Here is a 9,256-nt window from a genome sequence, read left to right on the forward strand (position 1 = left end):
TAAAATTTTTTAAAAAATTTAAAAAATAGAAAAGCAAAAGAAAAACACAGGTATATGTATAAAAAAGTTCAGGTTAGAAGGTTATTAAGGAATTTAATGTGCTGGACATCTCACTGTGATGGTAAATAGGGTAAAAAAATATCTATATGTATAAAAAAATAGACCCAGAATAGTAGTAAAGAGTTAAAAATAAAAGTTGTATTTATGAAGTAGTGGTGGTTGTTCTCTTGTAGTCTTTTTTTTTTCTTCCTTCCTGGTTGTTTTTTTGGGGGGAGGGGCCTGCCACGTGGGTTTTCAGTTAATGATGTTCCCTGAGTTAAGTCCTCCCACCCCCCTCAAGGGGGTGGGTTTTGAGAAAACCGTTTTTTTTTAGGCTTTTGTTCTCTGGAGGTTTTTATGTTTGTTCATGTTTTCTCTTGCCTTGACAGCTTTTGATGGTTTTGGAGGTTCAGAGGAGAGCAAACTGCACCCAGACCTCCCTCTCAGGAGAAGCCTCAGAATGCTCTGCAGAGCTGCTGGCAGAGTAGGTTCTGAGTCACGGTCCCTGGGGATGCAGGATCTCCTCCTTGTACCTAAAACCATGGCAGCATCGGCTGTCTGGGCAGCTCCAGACTGCCAGAGAGGTTCCAAGTAGTGATCGCACACTGAGATTTTCCCGCCAGCCAGGGCTGGGAGTGCCTGGTTTTTTAGGGTCCTAGAGCTCCTGGCTAGCGCCTGTGAGCACCTCTCCCAGGGGAGGATGTGGGGCCGCACGCGTCTAAATATCTGATTCCTCTGCAGGGGTCTAAAAGCTCCAGGCTAATGTCTGCTTGCACCTCTCTCATGGAGGGTGTGGTGCCCATGCATTTCAGGAATGCCATCTGGCGAGACTCCCGGTCCCTCATGGGAGAGGGACCCCACGCATTCTTAGGCACTCTGGCAGCTCAGGTGTGCTGGCGGCTCAGGGACCAAGACCTGGTTTCTCTGCCTTACTCTCTCTGGCTCAGTGCCAGGGGAGGTGGTCCTGGGTCCGGGGACTTAAGCCCCTGTCCCTAACCACCCCAATTCCCACAAATTCCCCCCATGATCCTTTGCTCTTTTTTTTGAGTGCTTTCAACCAGACTCCAAGTTACACTGGTCCCCAGACGCGGGACACTCTCATATTGGGTATTACTTTCCAATGGATCACCTCTGGTGGCTCCCTCCCCCTTTTATTTATCTTCCAATATCAGTCCAACATTCCCACTCTGCTTTACCTGCCCACTGGTGTCTTCTGCTCCTGTAGAGATCCAGACTTGTATAATTCTAATCTCCGCCTGATTTCATGGGTGATCGGAGTTCTTTGATAGGTAATCAGCTCACTTAAGGGTACAGGTTGAAAAGGCACCTCCTCCTACTTCCCGTCCAACTTCTTCCCCCCCAATCTAATGTTTTTACCATTGTATGTTATAGACTTTGTTTCCCGGGCTGCTTTCAGGATTTTCTTTTTGTCCCTAAGACTTGTAATTTTACTATCAGGTGACGGGGTGTGGACCTGTTTTTATTGATTTTGAGGGGTTCTTTGCATCTCCTGGATTTTGATGCTTGATCCCTTTGCCATATTAGGGAAATTCTCTCCAATAATTCTCTCCAATATACCTTCTGCTCCCCTCTCTTTCTTCTTCTTCTCCTGTATCCCAATTATTCTAATGTTGTGTCATCTTATGGTGTCACTTTTCTCTCAAACTCTCCCCTCATGGTCCAGTATTTGTTTGTCTCTCTTTTGCTCAGCTTCTTTATTCTCTGTCATTTGGTCTTCTATGTCACTAATTCTTTCTTCTGCCTCATTTATCCGAGCTGTAAGAGATTCCATTTTTGATTACACCTCATTAATAGCTTTTTTTAAAATTCCAATTTGGTTAGATTTTAGTTCCTTTATTTCTCCAGAAAGGGCTTTTATCTCTCCGGAGAGGGTTTCTCTAATATCTTCCATGCCTTTTTCAAGCCCAGCTAGAACCTTGAGAATTGTCATTCTGAACTCTATATCTGTCATATTACCAGTGCCTGTATTGATGAGGTCCCTAGCCTTTGGTACTGCTTCTTGTTCTTCTTTTTGTGGGGAGTTTTTCTGCCTTGTCATTTTGTCCAGATAAGAATATATAAAGGAGCCAATAAAATGTTAAAAGTGTGGCAAAGACCCCAGGGAAATGTGCATTAACCAAATCAGAAGAGACCCCGAATTGTGGGAGGGAGAAAGGGGATAAACAAGAAAAAAAAAAAAAAGAAAAAAAATAAGAAAAGAAAACAAATAATGAAAAAATGTTTTAAAAAGAAAATATATGTATATACAAAAAATATAGTTAGATACAACGGAGGATAAAATATGACTATAATAATGAAGGTTCAAAAAAAGATTATTATTATTATTACTATTGTTCTGGTAAGGTATTGTTAAGATATACTAGTTAAAAAAGAAAAAAAGTTAAAAGAGGAAAGGGTAAAAGTTAAAAAAAATTAGCAGAAGAAAAAAGCATATATATATATATACATATACTGCAAGATTAAAGAATCATGGGGAGAAAGCCATGAATTCCTTGCTTTGTTTTCTCTTCCTTTGGAATTCCACTGTTCTCCTTGGTAAGTGGTCTTGGCTGTGTTTCTTGTTGATCTTCTGGGGGAGGGGCCTGTTACAGTGATTCTCAAGTGTCTTTGCCGAAGGCGGAATTGCCCCGCCCCATCAGGAGCCAGGCTAAGTAATCTACTCAGGTTTGCTTTCGGGAGATTTTGTTCCCTCAATGCTTTCCGTAGAGTTACAGAGGATGTGAATACTAATGGCAGCCTCCCAATCTCCGGCCCAGAGGAACCGAGAGCTTGGGGTCCTGCTCCTCAGTGCGCTTTCAGAGAAAAGCACCCAAATGCTCCCATTTCCCTGGCCTTTGGTCATGTTTGGAGAAAAGCGCCAGGTCGCTTGTGCCTGGAGAAAAGTGCTCAGTTGCATCCTTCTCTGTGGCCTCTGGCTGCGCTCTGAGCTCACCCAGCCTATGACGATTTCAAGGTAACCCCGAGCTGAGAACTCACTCCTTGGCTTTGTTGCTATAGCCAGCTTCCCCGCTCTAATACTTGCAAGCTCTGTGACACTCAGACACCCCCGGTCCTTCTGTGATCCCACGGGACCTGGGGTTATGCTGACCCTGCGTGGGCTTCAACCCAGTTTAGCCCCTGGAGTGATGGCCCTCAGTGGAGCAGACTTTTAAAAGTCCTGAAGTTGTGCTCCCTTGCTCTGCCACTTCCTGGGAGTCAGCCCCCCCCCCCCCCCGTGGTCTATCTTCCCATCCCTTCGGACTCACTTCTCCGCAGGTCCTACCTTTCAGACAGTGGTCAATTTTCTGTTTCTAGAATTGCTGCACTTTTCTTTGATTTCCCATTGGATTTGTAGGTGTTCGCAATGTGTAGGTAAGCGATCTAGCTGATCTCCTGCTACCTGGTATCGTTTCAGCCTGCTACTTCTCTGCCATCTTGACTCTAACCCCTCTCTGAAATTCTTTTTATCCCCTTTCTCCCCCACATAATTTGGGGTCTCTTTTGATTTGGTTAAAGCACATTTTCATGGGGTCTTTGCCACACTTTTAGTATTTTATTTGCTCCTTCATATATTCTTATCTGGATAAAATGACAAGGCAGAAAAACTCACCACCAAAAAAAGAACAAGAGGCAGTACCAAAGGCTAGGGACCTAATCAATATGGATATTGGTAATATGTCAGATCTAGAGTTCAGAATGATGATTCCCAAGGTTCTAGCCAGGCTCAAAAAAGGCATGGAGATATTAGATAAACTCTCTCCAAAGAGATAAAAGCCCTTTCTGGAGAAATAAAAGAACTAAAATCTAACCAAGTTGAAATTTAAAAAAGCTATTAATGATGTACCATAAGAAATGGAGGCACTTACTGGTAGGATAAATGAGGAAGAAGAAAGAATTAGTGATACAGAAGAACAAATGATAGAGAATAAAGAAAGGTGAGCAAAAGAGACAAACAAATACTGGACCACAAGGGGGAGAATTCGAGAGAAAAGTGATACCATAAGATGAAACAACATTAGAAAACTTGGGATTCCAGAAGTAGAAGAAAGAGAGGGGAGCAGAAGGTATATTGGAGAGAATTATTGGAGAGAATTTCCCTAATATGGCAAAGGGAACAAGCATCAAAATCCAGGAGATGCAAAGAACCCCCCTCAAAAATCAATAAAAATAGGTCCACACCCCGTCACCTGATAGTAAAATTACAAGTCTTAGGGACAAAAAGAAAATCCTGAAAGCAGTCTGGGAACTGAAGTCTACAACATACAATGGTAAAAACATTAGATTGGCAGCAGACTTATCCACAGGGACCTGGCAGGCCAGAAAGAACTGGCATGATATATTCAGAGCACTAAATGAGAAAAACATGCAGCCAAGAATACTCTATCCAGCTAGGCTATCATTGAAAATAGAAGGAGAGATCAAAAGCTTTCAGGACAAACAAAAACTGAAAGAATTTGCAAACACCAAACCAGCTCTACAGGAAATATTGAAAGGGGTCCTCTAAGCAAAGAGAGAGCCTAAAAGTAATAGATCAGAAAGGAAAGAGACAATATACAGTAACAGTCACCTTACAGGCAATATAATGGCACTAAATTCATATCTCTGAATAGTTACCCTGAATGTTAATGGACAAAATGCCCCAATTGAAAGACATAGGGTATCAGAATGGATAAAAAACCAAAACCCATCAATATGCTGCCTACAAGAAACTCACTTTTGACCCTAAGACACCACCAGATTTAAAGTGAGGGGGTGGAAACAATGTACCATGCTAATGGACATCAGAAGAAAGCTGGGGTGGCAATCATTATATCAGATCAACTGATTGTAAGCCAAAGACTATAATAAGAGATGAGGAAGGACACTATATCATACCCAAAGGGTCTGTCCAACAAGAAGACCTTACAATTTTAAATATCTATGCCCCTAACAGGGGAGCAACCAACTATATAACCCAATTAATAACAAAATCAAAGAAACACATTGACAATAATACAATAATAGTAGGGGACTTTAACACTCCCCTCACTGAAATGGACAGATCATCCAAGCAAAAGCTCAACAGGGAAATAAAGGCCTTACATGACACACAGGATCAGATGGACATCGCAGATATATTCAGAACATTCCATCCCAAAGCAACAGAATACACATTCTTCTCTAGTGCATATGGAACATTCTCCAGAATAGATTACATCTTGGGTCATAAATCAGGTCTCAACTGGTATCAAAAGATTGGGATCATTCCCTGCATATTTTCAGACCACAATGCTTTGAAGCTAGAACTCAATCACAAGAGGAAATTTGGAAAGAATCCAAATCCATGGAGATTAAACAGCATCCTTCTAAAAAATGAATGGCTCAACCAGGAAATTAAAGAATAATTGAAAAAATTCATGGAAACAAATGATAAGGAAAACAAAAATTTCAGTGTCTGTGGGAAACAGTAAAGGCAGTCCTGAGAGGAAAATATATAGTGGTACAAGCCTTTCTCAAGAAACAAGAAAAGTCTCAAATACACAACCTAACCCTACACCAGAAGGAGTGGAGAAAGAACACCAAAGAAAGCCTAAACCCAGGAGGAGAAGAGAAATCATCAAGATCAGAGCAGAAATCAATGAAATAGAAACTAAAAAAAAAAAAACAAAAAACAATAGAACAAATCAAGGAAACTAGGAACTGGTTCTTTGAAAGAATTAATAAGATTGATAAACCCCTGGCCAGACTTATGAAAAAGAAAAGAGAGAGGACCCAAATAAATAAAATCATGAATGAAAGAGGAGAGATCACAACCAACACCAAAGAAATACAAACAATTATAAGAACATACTATGAGCAACTCTATGGCAACAAATTCAACAATCTGGGAGAAATGGATACATTTCTAGAAACATATAAACTACCACAACTGAACCAGGAAGTAATAGAAAACCTGAACAGACCCACAACCAGTAAGGAGATTGAAACAGTTATCAAAAATCTCCAAACAAACAAAAGCCCAGGACCAGATGGCTTCCCAGCGAATTCTACCAAACAATTAAAGAAGAATTAATTCCTATTCTCCTGAAACTGTTTCAAAAAATAGAAATAGAAGGAAAACTTTCAAACTCATTTTATGAGGTCAGTGTCACCTTGATCCCAAAACCAGACAAGGATCCCATCAAAAAAGAGAATTACAGACCAATATCCTTGATGAACACAGATGCAAAAATTCTCACCAAAATACTAGCCAATAGGATTCAACAGTACATTCAAAGGATTATTCACCACAACAAAGTGGGATTTATTCCAGAGCTGCAAGGTTGGTTCAACATCTGCAAATCAATCAATGTTTTACAACACATTAATAAAAGAAAGAACAAGAACCATATGATACTCTCAATAGATGCTGAAAAACCATTTGACAAAGTACAGCATCCCTTCCTGATCAAAACTCTTCAAAGTGTAGGGATAGAGGCTACATAGCTGAATATCATCAAAGCCAACTATGAAAAACCCACCGCAAATACCATTCTCAATGGAGAAAAACTGAAAGCTTTTCCGTTAAGGTCAGGAGTACGGCTGGGATGTCCATTATCACCACTGCTATTCAACATAGTACTAGAAGTCCTAGACTCAGCAATCAGACAACAAAAGGAAATTAAAGGCATCCAAATCGGCAAAGAAGAAGTCAAACTATCACTCTTCATAGATGATATGATACTATATGTGGAAAACCCAAAAGACTCCACTCCCAAACTGCTAGAACTTGTCCAGGAATTCAGTAAAGTGTCAGGATATAAAATCAATGCACATAAATCAGGTACATTTCTTTACACCAATAACAAGACAGAAGAATGAGAAATTAAGGAGTCAATCCCATTTACAATTGCACCCAAAACCATAAGATACCTAGGAACAAACCTAACCAAAGAGGCAAAGAATCTATACTCAGAAAACTATAAAGTACTCATGAAAGAAATTGAGGAATACAAAGTAGTGGAAAAGTGTTCTGTGCTCCTGGATTGGAAGAATAAATATTGTGAAAATGTCTATGCTACCATGTTCGGCGGCCCCGGCACCACGAGCCGGCCGAGCTCCACGCGCAGCTACGTGACCACGTCCACCCGCACCTACAGCCTAGGCAGCGCGCTGCGCCCCAGCACCAGCCGCAGCCTCTACACCTCGTCCCTGGGCGGCGCGTATGTCACGCGCTCCTCCGCGGTGCGCCTGCGGAGCAGTGTCCCCGGCGTGCGCCTGCTGCAGGACTCGGTGGACTTCTCACTGGCGGACGCCATCAGCACCGAGTTCAAGAACACCCGCACCAACGAGAAAGTGGAGCTACAGGAGCTGAATGACCGCTTCGCCAACTACATCGACAAGGTGCGCTTCCTGGAGCAGCAGAACAAGATCCTGCTAGCCGAGGTCGAGCAGCTCAAGGGCCAGGGCAAATCGCGCCTGGGGGACCTCTACGAGGAGGAGATGCGGGAGCTGCGCCGGCAGGTGGACCAGCTCACCAACGACAAGGCCCGCGTCGAAGTGGAGCGCGACAACCTGGCCGAGGACATCATGCGGCTCCGGGAGAAGTTGCAAGAAGAGATGCTTCAGAGAGAGGAAGCCGAGAGCACCCTGCAGTCTTTCAGACAGGATGTTGACAATGCTTCTTTGGCGCGTCTTGACCTTGAGCGCAAAGTGGAATCCTTGCAGGAAGAGATTGCCTTTTTGAAGAAACTCCATGAGGAGGAAATCCAGGAGCTGCAGACCCAGATTCAGGACCAGCATGTCCAGATCGATATGGATGTTTCCAAGCCAGACCTCACGGCTGCCCTGCGAGATGTACGCCAGCAGTATGAAAGCGTGGCTGCCAAGAACCTTCAGGAGGCTGAGGAATGGTAACAAGTCCAAGTTTGCCGACCTCTCTGAGGCTGCTAACCGGAACAACGATGCCCTGCGCCAGGCGAAGCAGGAGTCAAATGAGTACCGGAGACAGGTGCAGTCCCTCACCTGCGAAGTGGACGCCCTCAAAGGGACTAATGAGTCTCTGGAACGCCAGATGCGTGAAATGGAGGATAACTTTGCCGTCGAAGCTGCTAACTACCAAGACACTATTGGCCGCCTGCAGGATGAGATTCAGAACATGAAGGAAGAAATGGCCCGTCACCTTCGGGAATACCAGGACCTGCTGAATGTCAAGATGGCTCTCGACATTGAGATTGCCACCTACAGGAAGCTGCTGGAAGGCGAGGAGAGCAGGATTGCTCTGCCTCTTCCAAACTTTTCTTCCCTGAACCTGAGGGAAACCAATCTGGATTCCCTCCCTCTGGTCGATACTCACTCAAAAAGGACACTTCTGATCAAGACGGTTGAGACTAGAGATGGACAGGTTATCAATGAAACTTCTCAGCATCACGATGACCTTGAGTAAAGATGGCACAGAGTCGGTGCAGCGGTCACTACCAGCAAGAATAAAAACAGAAATCCGTATCTTAAAGAAACAGCTTTCAAGTGCCTTTCTGCAGTTTTTCGGGAGCGCAAGATAGATTTGAATAGGAATAACCTCTAGTTCTTAAGAACCAACACTCTTAAAAGATTTAGGAAAAAGTTTACAACATAATCTAGTTTACCAAGAAAACTTGTGCTAGAATACTTTTTAAAAAGTATTTTTGAATACCATTAAAATAACTGCTTTTTTTCCAACAAGTATCTGACCAACTTGTTTCTGCTTCAATAAATTTTTGGAAAACTCAAAAAAAAATGTCTATGCTACCTAAAACTATATACACAATTAATGCAATCCCTATCAAATCCAATCCATTTTTTTCAAAGAAATGGAACAAATAATTTTAAAATATATATGGAACCAGGAAAGACCTTGAATAGCCAAAGGAGTACTGAAAAAGAAAGCCAAAGTTTGTGACATCACAATTCCGGACTTCAAGCTCTATTACAAAGCTGTCATCATCAAGAAAGTATGGTAGTGGCACAAAAACAGACACATAGATCAATGGAACAGAATAGAGAGCCTAGAAATAGACCCTCTACTCTCTGGTCAACTAATCTTCAACAAAGCATGAAAGAATGTCCATTGGATAAATGATATCCCCTTCAACAAACGGTGCTGGGAAAATTGGACATCCACATGCAGAAAAATGAAATTGCACCATTTCCTTATACCACAGATGAAAATAGACTCAAAATGGATGAAGGACCTCAATGTGGGAAAGGAATCCATCAAAAT

General features: G+C 42.4%; 1 pseudogene; it reads left to right on the forward strand.

Moving 5' to 3' along the window:
- Positions 1-7,080: 7,080 nt before the first annotated feature.
- Positions 7,081-8,558, forward strand: LOC123934835 (annotated as a pseudogene).
- The last annotated feature ends 698 nt before the right edge of the window (positions 8,559-9,256 follow it).

Source organism: Meles meles, chromosome X (assembly GCF_922984935.1).
Source record: "Meles meles chromosome X, mMelMel3.1 paternal haplotype, whole genome shotgun sequence".
NCBI classification, from domain to species: domain Eukaryota; kingdom Metazoa; phylum Chordata; class Mammalia; order Carnivora; family Mustelidae; genus Meles; species Meles meles.